We start from the raw sequence: 21295 nt of genomic DNA on the forward strand, positions 1-21295 counted from the left end.
CATTCACAGCCACACAGCAGTGGCAGGGCTGGCTGCTCCAGGCACTTCTCCACAGCCAGGGCTGCTTCAGAGGAAAGCCTTCTGTAGAGCCTTCCCGTTCACCAAGCTCTATATTAACTGAATTCAACCTGAGCTTCTAAATAGTTTACAACTTTCCTTAAAAAATAAAATATATTCCACAAAACAAATGGCTACTTTGCCTAGCCTTAGTCACAGCTAAGCAGCTGTGAAAAATCATTTCTGCTAATACAGCACCAGTCGCAGCAGAGAAATACAGCTTTTCACAGGTGGCTCTCATTTTCTGGGTTGATGACTTGAGACCTAAGTGTTTGATTTTTCAGAAGCACTGAGTACTTACAGCTGCAGCTGAAGTTAATAGTAGCTGGGCTTTGAGGATGGGAGGAGCACTATGTAGCAAGTATCCTGAAAAAGCACTTTTCAGCGTTTTCAGAATGAGTACCCAGCATTAATAGTAAGTTGTTTTGTTTTTTAAAACCTCAATTTCTTCAGGACATGTTTTAATATTAAGCATTGTGCTATTTGTTATTATTACAGGTATGTTGTGAAAATGATGTTTTAGAATGCCATAAAACATCCAGGTGCTGTAACAGCAAACTCAGAGAAATTGTGGAGGAAATTAATTGCTTTTAATATGAACTCACACTGAGCTCACAAAAAGAGAATTTGGGGTAGTAATATGCAGCAGAGCTGAATCAAGTAGGATAGATTTAAAAAAAAAAAAAAAAGAAGAAAAGAAATACTGTTGTTTTCAGTTTCCTCTGTCATGTTCTCATAACAGTGTGAAATAATTTAAGTGTGTATGTATACTGAAAAAGTAAGGTCAGGTATAGTCTCTTCATTCTGTGTAACTCCTTACATGTGAATTAGTAAAACCTTATCTGATGTACGTGGAACCAAAAAGATCTTGGAGGAATGGAGTCCTTTCTCTCAATGCAAGGAGAGATCCTATGTTCTTGTAGTCTGTAAATATACCGTTGTAAGCAGTTAGCTCTCTGGCAAGGGATCTGCTGTAGTGCCAGGTGGGTCCTACAGTCAAAGCCTTAGTTTTGAATTTTGGTAGTAGTTTATAAGTAAGAGTAAGCAAATAAAATAGCTAAAATCCCTAGTTTTTGTGATGACTGATGTTTTTGCTTTCCTAGCAGGAGGATGTAGGGACAGGAATGCATTAAAGGTTCAAAAGTATTAAAGTGGCAGTCTAATCAGCTCATCTCCTGAGACAGGAGAAACCAACTGTGTGCTGAAGTGCTGGGTTTCTCTTATTTGCTAAAATGTTAGAGGGAAAAGGTGACCTGGCAAAGCATAAGGAATCCTTTAAGTTCTGTACTTTCTTCTGTGTAGCTGTGACTGATGTAAGAAGTACTGTAGCTAAGTCTGGCTTGTATCTACATATCCAGTTGCAGTTGGCCTGTTTCTGATTATGCTCAGGATTTTATTGCAGTTTTGTATTAGAATTAGTTTATGACTTGAAAGGTGAATTTTGATGGATCTGCTTGTGCTCATTTAAGATTTCCCTTGGCTATTAGAAATTACCATCTTCGTTACAGTCAGAAGAATGAGGCAAGTGTCTGTGGTTCATCCCCTCCACTTTTTTAACCCACATTAAGCATCAAATCTTGTTCTCTCAGCTCTTTACTAAGGTTCAGCTAGGGCAGAGTGAGTATGGTGCTCACTCAAGCGTCAGGCTCAAATGACTTCTAAAGCTCTTTCCCACCTTCTTGCCTATTTCTGCTGGCAGTTCCTGGCCAGCAGGAAGTTGTATTCTTCAGCGGATTTCTGCAGAGGCCACTGTAAGCCCTGGATAACTGTTCTGAGTGTTCCTTCCATGAAGTTCTTCAAAGACAGGATTTTGTTTCCCTGAATTTTAGCTTTGAAATGATTCCAAGCATTGCCCTATGCAGCAGGATAACAATACCTGAAAACTGGGACAGCATGGTCACAAGATTGCATGCTTTCAGCAAGGCACAAGTGTAGGAAACTTTCCAACTCCTAGTAATAATACTACCTCAGATGGGAGAACAAAATTTTGTTAAGTTTTGTTATTATTTTGTTAAGCTATGGTCTCTGAAGTGAGTCACTATCAATTCATCTGGTATAACCCAGTTCAAATTAACATTGAGGTTTATCTACCCTGATTCTGATCAGAAGTTACATAGTTGCTTGGTAGCCATAATGGATGTGGTTATGAAGCTATGGACAATGATTAACAAAAGTATTGTCATGTACTGCATTGCTCAGAAGTGTGCGTAATGTTATGTCAGCATGTGGTGTTCTTCTGTGCTAGCTTTTTTAACATAGAGTCCTCACTGCACCTCTTGCTTTTGAATGTTTTTATTTCTGCCTGCTCTTATTTCTGCTGCTTCTGCTTTCTGTTGATGTGCCTCCCTGAGGGGCTTTCACACTGGCCAAATTTGTCAAGTTTTGCAGGTCAGTAACTGGTAAATTGAGACGTGAAGTTCTTGCTGGTTTCCACTCCTGGCCCATGCTAAAAGCACTTTCTGGGGTCCTACAGTGTTCTATCAGTGTTTCTATACTTCTGCCTCTCAGTGCTGTTGGCAGGCAGCTGGGATTCAGCGAAAAAGGAAGCTTTTTAATCACATCTTTGCAGATCTTAAGTGTTTTCCTTCACCTTTTTGTTACTGTTGGCTTCATAAGTTTATTTGCTCTGGGCTATGAACTGCGGATGGTGAAACACATGCAGCACAATGCTGCAGCCTGCTCCTTTGGTGAAAATTAGTTCTGCTATTCACGGTCTCTTATCCCAGTTTGTAGTAACTTTTTGAAAGTTGCTTATCCTTTGCCATTAAACTGGCTGTAGCATGGCAAAAGTGTGAGATGTTCAAGTTATGCTGGTGAAGTAAACTCTGCAAATCCTTGACAGGCAAATTGGAGAGAAGAGATGTGGAAAGGACTTGAAGGGGCTGTGTTTTCCATATAACTGTCCAAATATAAATGGATTGATTGCAACTGTCAGTTCTCACAAGTGTTTGTCTAACCTCTTCTTAAGAATCTCTTGTGATAAAGAGGTTCTAAATCCTCTTGTAGTCATATATCCTAGCTTTTAGCATTAGAGATGGGGAACGTTTCTATCTTAAATCTGTGATGTAAGCCAATACTTTACTACCAGCAGAAGTGGAGAAAAAGGTACACCATACCCCTTTAATTTACCACTTACAAACTTGAAAACTGATGAATAATTACCAGCTTTCACTTTCCAGAATGAACTGTCACAACCCCTTTAACCTCTTCTTTACAGACTTCTGCATGACTCACCCAAGAACCAACTGTGCAGAATCTTGGTATTTCTTTAGTTTTAGCATTCAGGCTGGGTATGCCAATAAAGATCTTACCAGTGCTCCACAGAGCAAAAGGACTGCCTCAGTTGTCCTATGGACAATACTCTTTCTTATATATTGTGTGGTGTTTGCTTTTTCTTAATTTGGTGTGGTACAGTAGATCATCGGCTAGAAAGAGGTCAGCACCAGTCCCTGTTTTCCTTTGCATAGTCCTACATCTATGGAAGTGAAAACATAAAGTTTCTATTTGCACTTAATTCAAATGGAGGTTCATGCTTGTAATGGGAGCCTCTAGAAGGTTAGACAAATGAAACTGCATGGTACAGAGGCCTTTTTTTTCCCTTCTTAAAAACAAATGGGGGGAAAAAAGTGCTGCTCTCCAATCAGTTGGATGTTGGTTGTGTTAGACTTGTTTATTACCTCTAACCTATTAAAGATGAAGTATCAGATCAACTTGGAATATACATAACTGGAGTCTATAATTTGGGTGAGAACTTGTGAAGCCATCTGACAGCAGAGCCTTCCCAGTGAAACAAGTGGCACTCAGACCAATATCTGTAGAAAGTACACATTTTTGTTATATTTATGGTAATGAAGCAGGGATTAGACCATTCACTTCTTCCTGGCTTTTCCTGTCCTTCATACGAAGAAGACATTTTCTGTTCATCTGCTATTTAAAATGATGCATGTGTGTTAGCTACAGGCTTACTGCTGCCCAGAAGTGATCTTTGTCATGCTCCTAGAGATTGTCTCCTGTGGCTCTATCTAGTTTTGAAACTTTCTAACAAAGCCCTGCCTCCAAGTCCTTGCATACTGTCAGGTTTCACAGCTGTCAGCTTATGCTGTTAGCAACAAATATCTTTAGTTCACACTAGCAATACATGGAATACTTCAGAAAACAGTTTGATAACCTATTGTTCAAAATAATTTGTTTTTTACTTTTAATAGATCTCTTAAAGAAAGTGCCACCCTACATGTATGGAGGCACAATCTAAAATAATATTTCAGTTTTATCACAATTTTGGATCATTTTTGTATAGAAGATGAACTAAAACTAGAATCTAGCTCCCATTTACTGAATAACACCCTTAATCTTATTAAGCCACCACATGAGCAAAGGAAGACAGAAAAAGTAAGAGTTTTGTCTATGGCTGTCTTTTAATGGTGTTACTGGTGATGATTACTGATACACTAGGTGAGGTTCTTAGGTTGCTCATAGAACAATCTATGGGAACCCCTAGTGTTTCCAGGTAACTAATTACTTCTTATGCAGAGAAGCAATTGTGCTTTATACTTATGTTTATCTTTGCAGCACCAACAACTACTTGCTTTTAGCAAATAAGTTGCTTCATAAATAAATTGCTTTTTCTGTGAAGATCTCCTTCCTTCCAGACTTCCACCACTTCTAGGAAAAAAAAAAAAATCATTCTAGGAAAAAAAAATCCTGTTTATATTGGAACAATGAAGAAGGTATTTTCTTATCAGCTACATCCTTGACTTATGTAGCAAGTAAAAGGTTTTCTGACACCTGGAGACAGAGAAAGGGTGTCTGAAATAAAATATATGAAGCACTTAGCTGGGAATGGGGTCAGCCTGGCCACTGTTCTGAACTTTCCTCACCTAACCTGCCTTAGCCAACCTATGTAAAAACCTCAAGTAGAAAACTATACGAGTCTCTAAAGTTTTTAGACACTCTCTATAGAAGTTATCTGTGTATCTCATACCCTTAAGGAGAGATTCCCATCTTGATTTAAGGTAGGGAAGCAGATGTGCTGGCAAATTAAGTAATTTGAGTAAAATAATCCAGTTAATCAGGAGCTGAGCTAGGATTTAAAATCTTGGTTTCTCAAGAATGACAATTTAGGTCTTAAATAATGTTGTGATGCAACGACGTACTTAGAAAACAAACTAGCACTGATTCTGAAACAATACCAGCTAATAAATGTGATGGAAAAATGTTTGCAGAGCTGCATAGTGTATTGCCCAGAATGAACTATATGTGGAAAGCTGCAAAGAGGGGAAAAAAAAAGTTCAGGGGCATCTTGCAGATGGCAATTTATATTAGGCTAAATTAAGCCTATGCAATTCGCTCATGGTTAGAATGGAACTGTATACTTCTCTAAAAGGTCCATAAGAAAGCATGATTTACTCTCACTTCTAGTGGTGACTTCCTTGTTTCAGAGACAAGTTGCTGCCTATTCCAGCCCTCTAATCTTGGCATGCCTTGCTGCCTAACAATTGGATTAAACTGACAAGTAGAACTCTGCTCCCTCCCCGCTGCAGCTGTGCGCTAGACTTCTCACCTCTCACCCTGCTCCTTTGTCCCAGCTGGATGTAGGATGTGGGTGAAATCTTACTCCTAGGTTGCATGTGTTCAGAGCATGGTCCAGGAAAAGTTCACTATCACCCCATAAATTCACGGAGTGTCAGCTAGAGCAGCTGACTGCATCCTACAAACATAGGAGATCTTTCTTCCTTCCAAGAAAGTGGAGTAGCCTTTGAAATGAAGCATGGTGAGCATCAGGAATGATGCATATTTGTCTACTCTAAAATTCTTTCCTTATACCTAGCAAGTGCAATCATTGATGCTTACAGATAGAAATATGATATCGATGAAAATGTAGATAGGAAATATAAAATGCTGAACAGTCTTTTTTTTTCTGCCATGCTAATCCCCTGACCAGCCTTGTAATTTAACATTTGCTTCATAATTGGATTAAGCAGAGTAAAGAAAAATTTTGCTTAATGGAAGTAAGTGGAAGCAATGAAGTGAAACATTTAAAAATAGCTTGGACAAAGTGCTTTAAAGTACACTGTGGAGAACAATGGGGGGGGGGGGGGGCGGAGCAAAACAAACTAACATAGCCTTGCCTTATTCTTGTTCAGGTACATATGAAGCAGGGCTTCTTGTATGTCTCTAGGATTGCTGTATTCGTGTAACATCCTAAACTGAGAACATATACTGACTGGGGATTAAGCAGATAATCTCATGAGGTCCTTTACAACTGTAATTCTAAAATAGATTAGGTATTTTTCAAGGATGTTAGTTCTGTGTATTATTTTTAAATACATCCATTTAAACAATTCTATTGATGTTAATATTAATTTTAATTTATTAAAAATTCAATATCGATCTCATGAACAGGAGTTTAAGAATTTTTGGGAGTTTGAGAATTTTTTTTTGTTGTTTTCAATTTACATCAAGTAACAAAACAATGGTGATTTACCTAACTATCTTTTGGTTATTCTCCTGTGAGAGATACAGAACAAGCATCATTTTGGCATGTGTGGTTTTCACTGTCATCCAGTGACTGCAGGTGACAAAGGCTCTCTGCCATTCAATACTATGCTTGGACCTGTGCTAGAGCCCCAGCAGTTACAGTAAGGTGTTCTTGTTGTTGTTGTCTTGTTTCCCACCCCCCCCTCCCCCCCTTAGGAGGTCATTGAGAAGGAGGGTTGTATAGAGGAAGCTCACAAATTGTAATCTTAGTTGAGTCACTTGAGCCTCAGTTGAGAAATAGGTTTATGTATATTAATTCAAACATGTCTTTTGCTTTTTTGTTTATTTGATCTCCAGCAATGGGCTGATTTGTCCATAATAGTAGCATTATAATTTCTCTTACACTTGTGTGTGCATATATACAGACAAAAACCTTTTGCTTCTAAACAACTTGCATTTCTACTAGACATGTGAGATCCAGTTATTAAAATGCACATGCTACTCTGTACTGAGGTTTTGGAGAAATGTTACAACTTTTCAACAAATCAGGATGCTGTTCTTTGTCTTATGGTTTCTTGAATCTAAATACTTCTAAGATTCAGTACTGAGTGTGCTTCCTTACTTGTGTGTTTTTATTGTTTTTTTTGTTTTTTTTTTAAGTGTCATTTTTTTTTTTGATCTCATGTACGTGATCTAGCTGGCAAGTAAGAGTCAGTGCATTGTAAGGCACTGGAGCAGGCTGCCCAGATAAGCTGTGGATGCCCCATCCCTGGAGGTGTTCAAGGCCAGGCTGAATGGGGCTTTGGGCAACCTGGTCTGTGGGAGGTGTCCCTGCCCATGGTAAGGGGTTGGAACTGGGTGGTTTTTAAAGTCCGTTCTGACCCAAACAATTCTGTGATTGACTTCTTTTTCACATGATTGGTGCACATGTTATTTAGAGATTTAAGTCTTTTAAAATAAATTAAGCAACTTTAAAGCCTATATTCTCAAATTTCAGAAGAGAATTAGACATTAAAATCACTTTGACATTTCTGAAAATATTGGTTCAGTCCTCTTTCATCTTGTAACTTAAAAGGACAGGCAAGCCTTTAATGCTTTGAAGTCACAAGCCTGCATTATCACTGGAAAAAATGGCACTGTATTTCCACATGCATAGAGCTATCTGTGTGTCCTAGAAGACTTCTGAAGAAATGCTTGTAAACTCAATTGAAGTAAAGATACTCCTGAGGATCAGAATGTCTACAGAGGCATGGGCAGCTCTGGGAGTGCTGTTTTAGGGATTTACAGTGTAATTAAAATGCAATTTATTTACCAGACTGATGCAATTGTTTGAATGGATGCTGCTCTTGGGTAAAGTAGCAGATAAACAAAGCTGATAAACTCTTTAGGATGAATAGAAGAGAGTGTATATAAGGATCATAGTCTATCCCAAGTAGGAAGGGACCCACAAGGATCATCAAGACCAACTCCTGTCTCCACACAGGACCACCCAAAAACCAAACCGTGTCTCTGAGAGCATTTTCCATATGCTTCTTGAACTCCAGCAGGCTTTGTGCTGTGACTGCTGCCCTGGAGAGCCTGTCCCAGTGCCTGACCACCCTCTGGGTGCAGAACCTTTCCTTAACACCCAGCCTGACCCTCCCCTTTCCCAGCTTTGTGCTGTTCCCTGGGTATTAGCTTCCCTCAAATCCATGGGTTTGGGGCTTAGTCTAAAATACTACTGTAAATGCACTGATAAAAAGATGGATTTCAGATGGATAACAGATTTCCTCTGTTAAAGGAAACTACTCTTCCATTGACTGCATTGGCAACGGCTATTCTCTAGCACCCTGCTGCCTTACAGTGTAGCATATCTTGCTTTCTATAAACATTTCTTTATCTGGACTTGCTTGCATTTAATGACCTTAACTTTTACAGTTGTCTAGCATACCTATCCTTTCTTCAAGGTATTTCACCAAATATTCCTTCCTACTCATGGTTGTATGTTGCCTCCTTTCTCTGGTCTCTGTGCCAGTCCCATCCTGCTCTTTTCCTTGCCATTCTCCTAAAATGTGGCATCTGTCCTCCCATGCACCACTTCTCCACAATGCTCCCTCCAGTTATAGTTTTGATTTATGATAAAAACAAATTTGGGGAGAAAACATCTAGCTGCATTGGTTTAGTCTATCCAGAAGAATTATGTGAAACATATCGTTCCTGCTCTCTGCAGTGCTAGAGAATTTCACAGAGGACTGAGAAATCTTTGTACTTCAAGCTACAGGTAGAATTTGAAATCACAGATGGAATCCCACTGTGAATGATTTGATTTCAAATCTTCATATAATTTCTGCTGCAGCGAGGGAGTCATAAGCCTGTGTGTTTTCTGCTACATTCCCATACTGTGCACAAGGGAGAGCAGAAAAGCTCCACGTTATTTCATACCCACACAGAACAGTGAGCCAAACAAACAGATGAAGAGGAAGTGAATATAGCTCAGCATAATGCAAAAGAATGGACAACAGCTTATATGTCTGTGCATATAGGCATCTTAATTAAAATTAATCAATGCCTGATCACGTGGATCTTATAGAAGAACTGAGAAAGCAGACCGGGGTTTCCCCAGAATGTATATGGTGTGAGGGATGCTGCAGGGGTTGTATATAGAGCTGTCCTAGAGCAGACCCAAGTGAGGAGCTGTTGGCCTCAAATTACATGTTCTTCTCTGTCTGAAAGTTCATCCAGTGGTCATTCATCCATCCCCGTAAATTCTGGTAGAACTAGGCTGTATTTCTTATGAAATCAACTATATAAGATGTTGGAAAAATGTCATCCCTAAGTGATTTGGGTAAGTACTTCTTAATTTTGCTCTAAGACTTTTTTCTCTTTTTACTTCTGTGTGATATGCAGACATATTTCATGAAATATGTTCTCTGGCTGGTAGATTGGGTTTCTACAAATATTTTATTTCCCACAGACTTAAACTGTGACAAAATGAATCTTGATTTCACCTTTGATAAATGGGAAGAAGTCTTTGAACTTCTAAAACAAACAATTTTTTTAAGCTGCATTTGTTTACTTAGTTTGTAGGTTAGATTACTGAGGATGGGCATAATTACAGTTCACTGCTCCCAGAAATAATGGTAAATGTTGGTGCTTCCAGCTGTTACAGATTTGAGGGAAGGGAGGAGCGGATGGATGTCTGAATTGGGATAGATATCATCATGGGAGGGCTGATTGTTCTTATGGATAGTTTCTGTTTGAAAAGTGCAAGATTTAAACTTGGATGGGGGAGGAAAAAAAATCTGTGCTCTTTGCTTCTGACTAGAGTCCTTAAACTGCAGTGCTCTCAAATGAATCCTCTCCGGAGGAAAACTATACCCTCTTATGGAGACTCCTGCCTTCTTTCTGATCTCAGCATGCTTAAGAAAAACACATTATTTTTTCAGGAGCCTACAGAGACTCAGGTCTCACACAGACCAAAATCTGCTAACATCTTATCACTGTTTTTTCACAACTACCTGTCTTGAGTGTTGCATTCTTCTGAGGCTGCTAAAGAAGCACAAAACACCTATTGCCCTGTATTTACCACTTTTTCTGTATGTGAATAGAAATTCCACTGTGATATGAGAGCTCTGATTTTTGATGGTGACCATTTATTTGAACAAAAAAAAAGGAACTAGCAAGTTTTGTCAGAAGTTTTTCAAACCATACTCCCCACCCCCCGTTTTTTTCTACAGCTTGCATTGACTTCTCTTGAAGATGGATAGTTCTGTCTGTCTCACTGATTTGGAAGTGTAATAAATTTCAAGTTTAATAATCAATTCTGTTTTGAAGTTGGGATCTGAAATCAACTAAGAGGAACTTAATTATGTTCTTAATTCAGGATGTTGAGCTACCACAGCTAATTGTACTTATGCTGTGTGTATAATATCAGCGTGAATAAATAGCTTTCTCTACATAAACTAATGTGTCCTTGTTTTGAGACATGTTCTAAGCGAAGGTAACCACTGTGTTATTTATCATTACAAGTCTTCCAGCCTGCTAGTGGTGTAAATTTATAGTAAAAATCATGGTGGGTGTACTCCTGAAATTATTTGTTACTGCATTGTGGATGACTTTTATGATTGAATTACTGAATCTGTTCCCTTGAACATCTTACTAGACATTCATAAAATAGCTTGGTGTGAGGACCTCAGATACGTAGAAAGAGATGCCTATCTTGTTCTCTAGTCTGATTTGTGGCATGAGATATATGAAAAATAACTACAGAATTAATGTTTTCAGCTCATTTTTCCAGAATTTAGGGGGGAAAAAAAGCTCCATCACTAGTATATTTTCATGGCTGTTGCCTAGCTAGTTCTTCAGGAACATCCTGCTTGGCACTGGAGACACTCAGGATGTACAGCAGCCACTTGTCCACTGTTAGGTTTGCCCCTCTGTTAAAAGGGGCAGACCTAACACTTCCTAACATAGGCTATTAAACCTAACTCAAATTCTAAATTAAGCTTTAGGAGTATGAATTAGAGAGCAGATAACCAAAGGAAAATCTAGTAATTCACAAGGATCAAGGGATCACAAATGTATTTATGTTTAAATGGCAATAGGTTTATTGCAAACAGGATTTTCAAACATTCAAATACTGAAATAAGTAGGTAAATATACTAAAGCACTTGGTTAAAAGGATAAAATTGACATCTTGAAACATTTAAAAAAAAAATCTAGGTTCATGGATACTCTTCAGGAGACACTTAGAGATAATACCTTTGAAAGACGTTTTAGTTGATAAAATAGAAGGAAAGAAGTAATAAAGCATGTTTACTAAAAAAATACGTGCATTGTAAGAAATTTGGTAGGTGAAGTTAAGGAGGTAATGAAAGATGTTCTTCATATCTACAGAAAATGGTATAGGGTGCAATAACTAATTTAAGAGAGGTTTTATAAAATTTGTAGATAAGTAAATGATGATTTAAGACTCCAATCTCTTAAAAATAAAGTAGTCCATCCAAATAAATATATATATATATAAAGGCAGACATTATTTTTGAGGAAAAGCAGGTTGTGCTTTTTGTGGTAGTCAAAGCTGCCACTGATGATAAGAAAATGAAATTATTACTGGTGAAACTTTCATATGAGACAAGTCTTGTGTAAGCCAGTTATAGAGCACAAAATCAGTTGTATAATCCTGGGTTCATTTTGAATATTGTTTGACCTTATGTTTCCTTACTTATAAAGATCAAGGAGCAAAGGGTCTTGGCTGCTTATATGTAATGGGGAGATCTTTATAAAGAAACTTATGTAAGATATTCAGAGAAAAGTACAAAAATTGGGTAGAGACATAATGAAAGTAGCAACTTGATGGATTTGGGGATCACTTAATGGATGAACAAGTGTGATTTGTAAGCATTTGAGAATATCATGGTGATGGGGAAAAAAAGTGGTATTTGGGAAAATAATGTTAACGTGGGGGGGGGGGGGTGGGTGGGAAGTAGTTTATTAAAGGAATTCCTAAAGAAGTAACCTGACTATAGCCTGTGGCAGGATCATGCTGGAGACTGTTGTGTTAGACAGAAATGTGGCTGTAAGCAGGCAGGTAAGAAACTCCTGCTATCCAGAGCACCTCCTGACCTTCCTTGGGCTGTCTTTAATTTGCAGCAGGCCTCAGTTTATTAAGAATCTATTAATGTTAATGAAATATAACAATAATTGAAATAATATTCTTTCATTAGGAATCAGAACGATTTATAGGCTACAGACAGCATAAGCACATAGCAGACATGTAACATCAAACAGTACATTTCCACCCACTGAGAGATAAAAACGGAGTTACAAGTGATTCCTGAAATTAAGAAGCATCCTCTGAGTTGTCTGTCTTCATAATTGAAGTACTATTGTGAAGAAATTGGCTCTTTACAATGATGTCATTTTTTGAATACACGGAAAGGGTATGTTCATGCAACAATGTCAAAATTATGGCTTAATGATTAGGAAAACAGAAACATCCTTAAGTTCTGCTTCTGGTTTAAAACAAAACAAACAAAAACAACCTGCAAGAAGAGCAACCCCATGCTCAACTTCCAGCAAGCATGTACAGGACATTCAGTCAGTCTCATCTGGAAAACCTGCAGAAATTTAATCTGATAATTAATAGATCTTTCTGGTTGTATTCTGTCAGCTTGGCCTATGGGGCATGTATGTGGGGCAATTATTTGCTAGACAGAGAGAAATGGCACAGCTTCAAGGAAGCTCACTGAATTTCCAACCCATGTATTGGGAAAGGAATTGTTTATGAATTTAAGATCACCTGAATGAGCATGGGTATGGCATTAATATTGACAAATAACCACAAACAAGACCTTTCATGGTGGCTGCTGATTCTTAATTCAGAAATAAAAATAGAACTGAAATTCTTATTCTGGTGAATTTTCAAGGTTGGGTCTAGGAAATCCATGCTGTATTAGTAAGAACAGAACAGACACATCACAACCTAGATTATATCAAGGTAGGAGTCCAGAGTTTCCTCATTATATATGGTCAACTTTTTCTTTGAAATAACTGTTAAAAGTATTTGATTGAGGATGGGGTGTGCTTAAGTAAGATCTGTCCCTGATGTATAAAAGATGTTTGGGACAGAAAAGCACATCTGTGACCAGCAAAGGGCTTGCCCTGCATCCCACCAGCAGCTGCAGGAGTGCAGCAGCAGAGTTCCAGCCTGGGAGCTGCATGTGGTGTTCTGGTGGCTGTGTGTTGGCCTGGGAGCCTGCACCAGTGGTGTGAGGGACAGAAATGGAAAAATCATGCAGATGGCTTTTGTCTATGACAGTGAAAACATCTTAAGTTTGGCCACTATTCCCATGGTGACCATGCCAGCATATAGTATCCCTGGGTAACTGGCAGGAGGAGGAGAATGCTCGGAGTCATGAAATACATAAACCAGCATATTCTTGTCAGCAAAACAATTTCTCAAACAGCAAGTGGATAAGTGTATTTTGAAGAATGGCATCTGTGCTTGCACTTGCTCAGTCTGACGATGGCAGTGGCTCTACTGATGGTATTGTCAGCTATTCAGACAGCCATGTGGAAGAAGTGACCACTTCACATTGGGTGAACTTATTCAGAGCCTTGTGATACCTGAATTAAAGGCCAATCTGCACGCTGCATCTGTTCTGGTTTTGGGTGTAGTCCATGTGTGTTCTGAAACTGGGTGACCCTGAACCACCTGCATTTCAGTAGCCCTTCTGTTTGTCTAAAATGAAGTAGGCTCAGAATATATCCACCCCTTTCTCATGCTAATAAAATATCCTGTAATAATGGAGCTTTGCCCACAGGTTCCACCAGCACAGATCAAATTGTGGGGTTTTCACCTTGGGACCTGAAATGGGCTATAGTTATATCTCCATGTATCCTGAATCCCCTGATTCCTGACCAGAATTGCATTTGTTTGTCCCTCTGTTCTTGTAGTCAGATGGAGTGGTGGGGGCTTGGCCATCAGGTTCTGTGTAACCATACCTTATTCCATTAAATTTTCAATTTGTTCTTTTGACTTCAGCTCTGCCTCTGCCCACATCCTCCCCTTGTAGGTGCCAGCTCAAGTGGCCCAGCTCGGGGGCACAAGGCACACCTATTTAGCTGAAAGCCCAAAGGAATACTTCATGAATATGTGAAAGGCTTTTTTTAACATAAATTTTATATTATATATACGTAAATATGCTGTGCATGTTTATCATCTGCATCAGCAAGACATGTGCTGTGTGAAACAGACTTTTGTACAGATATTTTTGCAAATTTTTTGCCTCAAAGAAACTCCTGGGAAATGTTCAATTTGTTCTTTCTACAGATGTAAGGCATATCAAGGTGGATGTGTGAATCTTAGTCCAGCATTTCAAATTAGAATAATATAGGCCCTGTTGATTCTGTTGTCAGGGTCTGAAACGCTTTGACCTTGTACTATGCTGAAAATGTTGTTTATGGGCAAAGAGGAAGCATGTGACTATTTACATAAGTATAAAGCTAAGCATTTATAGTTAGTGTAACTGGAATCATAAGAGTTTAATTATTATTAGCTGCAGAAAAAGAAAGAATTTGAATGAAAGAATGCTGATAAAATTGTTACATGCATGTCTTAGTTTCTGCCCCTTTCTCAGTTTAAGGCTTGCCTGTCTACACTGCTCCTCTGGCTCCTGAGGTTGGTAGTTCCCCAGTGGTGTTGCCCATGTGGGGCAGGGTCTTATGGTGGGTTGTCAGCATCTGTACCTCTTTGCTGAGAGGAATGTGATGTTCATGTTGATGGATTCATCTTCCTTGCTGTAGAATCCACTTAAGGTGATTTTCTTTTGTTTAGACACTTCCACCATCTTTGTTGGTCTGCAATTCCAGATTACATTCAAATTTTCTGTATGTGATAATTTCTTCATGAGTTAGATGTTGTTGTGTTTTTATTTGTTACCCTCTTACACCAGTTTTGTCCAGCTTCAGGCCTGCTCTTGTGGTTAGTTGTTCGTATTTGCTTCAACTGTTCTCTTTTTTTCTTTTTGATCATTAAAGATCTGTCTGTGGTCAAAGGGTGCTATGCTACATGGTTGCACGTACTACGCCAAATTCCATGGTCTTTGCTCAACTACAGGACTGGAAGAAGTCTGTCTGCAACACCCTTACCCATAAAGGCCACTCATAAAAAGGGTGAATTTGGAACTTTTGGCTATCACTACAAGGTTGCTGACATTGAAAAGATGTTAAAGTACCTTATTAATCAGTAGGGTAGGAAGAAAAGATGTGCACAGAAACTCTTCAGAAATAAGAGAGGAAACTGCTACAAAGCATAGCTCTTGGGTCCACATCTGGACACAATGTGACATTTCCAAATGGGATCTTGCATGAAAACAGTCTCATCCAACACCTAATGCTATGTAATTGCAAACAAAAGCACTGATGCACCTTTGGGTGACTCATCCCTGCCCCCCAAAATGTTGCAGTTGCTTTCCTGCCTGTCGGTGCATATCTGGTTGGCTTGCAGGTGTATACAAGTTGAGAGCATGGGGGTATTCCTTGACATAAGTACCACCTAGCAGTGAGGAAAGCAAGGTCTCTGAACTGTTAGTGAGAGCTGTGTAAATGGTATTTCTATATACCAGTAAAAACTTAAATGCTTGCCAAGAAAAATAAAGGATGTTACTGAAGATACTTTCTCTCTGTGAGACAGGATAAATCCATAGACTTGACCTGAAGAGTGTTTTTTCATTTTTATTTTTAAAAAAGAAAAAAAAAAAACTTGTTAAAAAACATTCCAAGAGGGTCTCAGCTATAGATTCTATAAGGACCTGGTGCTTTTGAGACTTTCATTACAGCTTTCTTGACTTGCTTCTGTATCACAACCCATGGAAATTCACTTAGTAATTCTTATCTTAAATGAATATATTCTGAATTGCATAGAACTAATCTTATTTGAAAGATATCCAAACTTGATATTTAATGGTCTGGAGGCTTTTGTAAAATTTCAGTTTTTTTTTTTATGGCATAGTTATTAGCTCTCCCACTTAAAAATAAATAAATAATCTTCTAGACTGTTCATCCTTCAGTGGTTAGAACATATCTTTTCTTCAAAGTTATAAAGCCCTCAACTATCAGTATTATTACACTTACTAAGACATGCCTTCTTTGTGTTCTCTTTGTGTGGATTAACTAGGTAGAATTGTTTTATGTTTTGTGGTCTCTGTTAAGATTTCAGTGTTTTAGACTTTTTTTTTTCTGAATTCTTGTCTTCAGGATTGAACACTGTCTTATATATTGCCTCACTACTTATTCTGATTCTTTCTTGTTTCAACTTGCACCTGCTGCCTCTTATCCTCTCACTATGCACCACTATGCGCAGCCTGGCTCTGCATTGTTGACCTCCTCAAAGATACGGAAGGCTGCTAATATGTGCCCTTGAAGTCCTCTCTTCCCTAGTCTGAATCAGATCCAGTTCTCTCAGCTTTTCCTCATGTGGCAAGTGCTCCAGTTCTCTGACTGTCCCCACGATCCTTCCATGGACTCATTCCAGTTAATCAATAGTTTTCTCATATTAATGTGCCAAAAATCAGATGTAGCATGGAGTCTAACAAGCACTGAAACAAGGAAGATAATCACTTCCTTCCTCCTGATGCCTTCACTCCTGTCATTACAGCTGGTAATACTGTGGGCTTCTGCTAGCAGGGCACGTTGCTGCCTCATGTCTAATGTGGTCAGCCAGGAGCTCCAGGTTCTTTTCTATAGAGCCACTCCACCACCATTCTGTCCCTAGTTTTTTTGTTGCATGAGGTTCTTCATTCCTAGGTGTAGGACTTGGCATTAGTCCTTCCTGAATCTCACGAAGTTCCCATCAACTCATCCCTCTATCTCTCCATCCAATCTCTCTGGATGGTAGCCATGCCCACAACTTCATTGATTGACCCTGGTTTGGTGCATATACAAAGCTGATGAGCAAGCTTTGCATTGATAAAGATCAAAGGGACAAGTCCCAGGATAGATCTCTGCAGTACTCCACTTGTTGCTTGACTCCAGGTAGAGTAAAACTAATTAACCATGAGCACAGTTATCCAAGCAGTTCTCTGTTCAGCTGGTTATCCACTCATCCACATTATGTCCTATCTTGGAAACAAGATTATTGTGTGAGACAATGTCAAAAACTTTGCTGAAGTTGAGGTAAATGACATCTGCTCTCCTTTCATCCACAAATCTGGTCTTATAGCAGAGGACAATCAGGTTGTTAAACAGGATTTACTTTTAGTAAACCCCTGCTGTTTCCAATGATATTTTTCTTCTTCCTGTACCAGAAGTATGTTCAAAGAAGGCTCGCTTCATGACTTTCCCTAGGATCAAAGGAAAACTGATTGCCTTGTAATTTTTTTCTGTGCAATTTCTCTTGGTTGTCTTTGAAGATGGGTGCATAAAGCCTGGGAACCCTTCTTGGTGAAGGCTGAGGCAAAGAAATCTCAGGTATTCTCAGACATGCCTCAGGTATGTCTGTTGTCATCAACTTATTTATCCTATTTAGCAAGAGGGCACACATTTTCCCTGTTCAGCTTTTTATTGCTAGCATAACAGTAGAAACTTTTCTTTCTGTCCTTAGCGTCTCTTTCTATGTCTCAAATCCGTTTGAGCTTCAGCTTTTCTGACACTCTCCTGCATGCTGGGGCAATGTTTTTGAATTCCTCTGTTGGTTGTTGCTGTATGGAGCTCCAATGCCTGTTTGAAATGGACCTCCATCATGAATTCCCTGCTTAGGCAAGCTGGTCACTGATACATCTGCTAGTATGCCTGAATATTGGGATGAATCATTCTTGTGCCTGGAGGATGCTGTCCTTAAAGATCTGCCAGCTGTCCTGAGCTCCTTTTGCTTTTCGAACCTGCCTACCATGAGATTCCATCTAGAAGTTTCCTGATCAAGCCAAAATCTGCTCCAATTAAGTCTGGAGCCTGTACTTTGCTTCTTCATTTCCCCACAGGATGCTGAACTCTGTGTCAGGGTCATTACAGCTAGCACTACTGCTGATTATCCTGTTGCCAGGCAGTTCTTTCCTGGTTAGTGAATAGCAAATCCATCTGTGCAGCTTCCAGCCCTTGTATGGTCACCACTGTAGAGTTCACAAGGAAAAAAATCATAGAAGCTATGCTCTGGAGTAAATATACTGGCTGGTATCTGTAAACAGTAGATTTCAGGCACAGCTGAGAGTTTGTTTTTATTTTGTATATTTTTACTGGGATGCTGAGAAGTTTAATTCATCACTGAATGGTTCCAGTTACTTGTTGATGAATCTCAGTTGATATGCATGTTTTCTAGGAGATCTGGATTTTTGAGCAAGTGTAGGAGGAAGAAGGGGGAAGGAAATACTTTGACCTCCTATCCAGCTTTCTTTACAAATACAGTAAATTTGCATGCCATTTCTAAAGTCCAAATGGATTTGGATCTGGCCAGTAATGCCAAGGGCAATAAGAAGAGTTTCAACAAGTGAGTTTGTGACAAAAGGAAGACAGAGAAAATGTGGGCTCTCTGCTGAATGAAATGGGAGACCTGGTTACCTGGAATGGTGAAAAGGCCAAAGTACTGAGTGCCTTCTTTCTTTCAGTCTTTACCAGAAAGACTAGCCTTCAGGAATCTCAGAGACCAGGGTGAAAGGCTGGAGCAAGGAAGATCTACCCTTGGTGAAAGGGGTTTGGGTCAGGGAATACTTTAGTAAACTAAGCATTTGTAAGTCCTTGGGTCCTTTTGGAATGTACCCATAAATGCTGAAGGAGCTGGCTGATATTATTGTGAGGTTACTCAATAACCCCAGGTCAATCAGGCACTTCTCACAGTTGCCTTGAAGATTGATTGGGGGAAAATTTATGTTACTCCTAGTACCAAAATGTATCAGCCTCACCTGAAATCCTGAGAAGATGATTGTCCAGCTAGTTCTGGACACCAGAACAAAATCATCATGAATAGTCAGCATGGATTCACCAAGGGGAAGTCCTGCCTGGCCAACCACCTAAAATGCTTTTATAATGAAATGATCAGCCTGATGGATGAAAGGGAGGTAGTGGGTATTTTCTTCTTGTACTTCAGTAAGGCCTTTGTTCTCCCCCATAAGATCCTCATAGAGAATCTGTTGCAGTATGGGCCAGACAAGCAGTGAGATGGATTGAAAGCTGGCTGATTGGCTGGATCTGAAGGGTAGGGATCTGAAGGGTAGCAGTCAGTGGTGCAACGTCTAGTTGGAGGCCAGTAACAAGTAGAGTACCCCAGGGGTCAGAACTGGGTTTAGTCCTGTTTAACATCTTCATTGATGATCTGAATGATGGGGTAGGGTGCACCCTCAGTAGATTCAGATGACATGAAACTGCAGGGAGTGGATGACTCACCAGAGGGCCATGCTGCTGTCCAAAGGAACGTCGACAGGCTGGAGAACAGGGCTGACAAGAATCTCATGATGTTCAACAAGGAGAATTGCAAGATTCTGCATCTGTAGAGAAACAACCCCATGCCCCGGTATATGCTGGGGGCCACCCAGACAGAAAGCTGCTCTGCAAGATAAGTTCTGGGGTCCTGGTGGATACAGAGTTGACAATGAGTCAACAATGTGCCCTTGCCCCTAAGAAGGCTAATGATATTCTTGGCTGCATCAGGCAAAGTAATGTCAGCAGGTCAAGGGAGGTGATTCTAGTCTATTCATCATTGGTGAGGCTGTACCTGAGTACTGTGTCTAGTTCCATGATGTCCAGCACAAGAGACACATGAACATACTAGAAAGAGTCCAACGTACCAATGAACTAAAGCAATTAAAGGACTGGAACATTGCTTTTATGAGCAAAGGCTGGAGCCTAGCATAGTTTCCTCATGGAGAAAAGGAGGCTCGGAGGGATTCTATCAGTTTTTTTAAGTACCTTAAGGGAGGGTGCAATGAAGATGGAGTCAGCGTCTTCTTGTTATTTTTCAGTGCTAGAAGCAGAGGCAATGGGCACAAATTGAAATACAAGAGGTTGCATCTGAATGCCAGGCAGCACTTCTGTACTGTTCAGGTGCCAGGCTGCCAGTGCATGGCACTGGCATAGAGGCTGTGCGGTCTCCTCCTTGGAGATCTCCAAAAGCTGCCTGGACGTGGTCCTTTGCAATCTGCTATATGTGGCCCTGCTTGAGCAGATTACCTCCACAGGTCCCTTCCATCCACGTGGTGCATAGCTGATAGTCTAGTGCTTTTGTTTGTTTTGTTTTGTTTGTTTTTGATAGGACTCTGGCTTCATAGATTCTTACTTTGCACTAATTCATGGAAACTTCTTTACCTCTCACCATGATTTTTTTCCTCCTTATATTTATTTCTGTTTTAAGAAATTCCATAGAACCAGTTAAGAGAGAAGTTGATTTCACTTTTCTCACTTGCAAGACAGTGTCTGCTCCGAAATGAAAATCTCTGATTCTGTTTTATTTTATAAAACCAGATAGGACAGTGTGAGATTTTGATGCTAATAAGTTAGTTGTAGTGCAAATAATGGAAAAAGCTCAGTGAGTCCTCAAAGATACCTTATGTTTCATTGCACTACTCCTCCACCCTCTTGCTGTTCAGTAACCAAAAATATAATTGTGTAGAAAAAGAGTAACTATAGTGTAGTTCTTATTAAATGTGCAGAATCCAATTAGAAATGAGTTATTCTGTGAAAAGATTATTTAAAAAAAAAGCCTGGTGTCCTAGAGATTTGGGTCCCTCTGCCTGATCTCTGCACACAGTGATAAATATAATTTCAAGCTTTCTTTATCACTGTGATTTTTCTTCCTTTTGAGCCCTTATAGCACTGCCAGCTACCTCATATTCCTTAATGCCTTGGAAAGAGGCAGATATGTCTAATGTGGGGCTCGCATCTGGCTAGTCAGCACCTGTGTGCCGACTGTTCAGTGGATAACTGAGCTCATGATAACATCTCACCTGACAAAATCAAAAGCTCTAATATGGATATTCCTGGTATTTGGTCATTAGCTTTCATCAGACATAAAGGAAGCTTCTTAAAGAACTTCAGAAAGGTGGAGGGTTGTGAAAGGGGATGATGGACTGGGAGAAGGTGAATTTCTATGGGTAGGCTGAAAACAACTGGTACAGTTAGTACAAGTCACTCAAGAAATAAGGAAAGAGCAAGATGTGTGTCTTTTTTTTCAGCTTTAGAATTCTGTGTCTGAGCTCCAGAAGTAAGCTTTTCCTCACTATGGCTTATTGCTATAGGTAAGTCAAACTCTCCCCACACATAATTCCTTTGGTAGAATCTGTGCTAACACCTCTGT

At 39.5% G+C, this 21295-nt stretch overlaps 1 protein-coding gene across 3 annotated transcripts in view; it reads left to right on the forward strand.

Annotated features, from left to right (window-relative positions):
* GABBR2 (gamma-aminobutyric acid type B receptor subunit 2) overlaps positions 1–21295 on the forward strand; it is a 500245-nt gene that overhangs the window by 50836 nt on the left and 428114 nt on the right. The window contains exons 1-2 of one of the 3 annotated variants that reach the window (XM_084508378.1): positions 345–472; positions 21174–21236. The exons of 1 other annotated variant lie outside the window; for it this stretch is intronic. The gene's annotated coding sequence lies outside the window, so the exon portion shown is untranslated. Of the gene's footprint in view, positions 1–330; positions 473–21173; positions 21237–21295 lie in introns of those variants that run through there. One more of the 3 variants, XM_084508377.1, reaches the window with a different exon arrangement.

Source organism: Aythya ferina, assembly GCF_964211825.1.
Source record: "Aythya ferina genome assembly, chromosome: 2".
Classification (NCBI taxonomy): domain Eukaryota; kingdom Metazoa; phylum Chordata; class Aves; order Anseriformes; family Anatidae; genus Aythya; species Aythya ferina.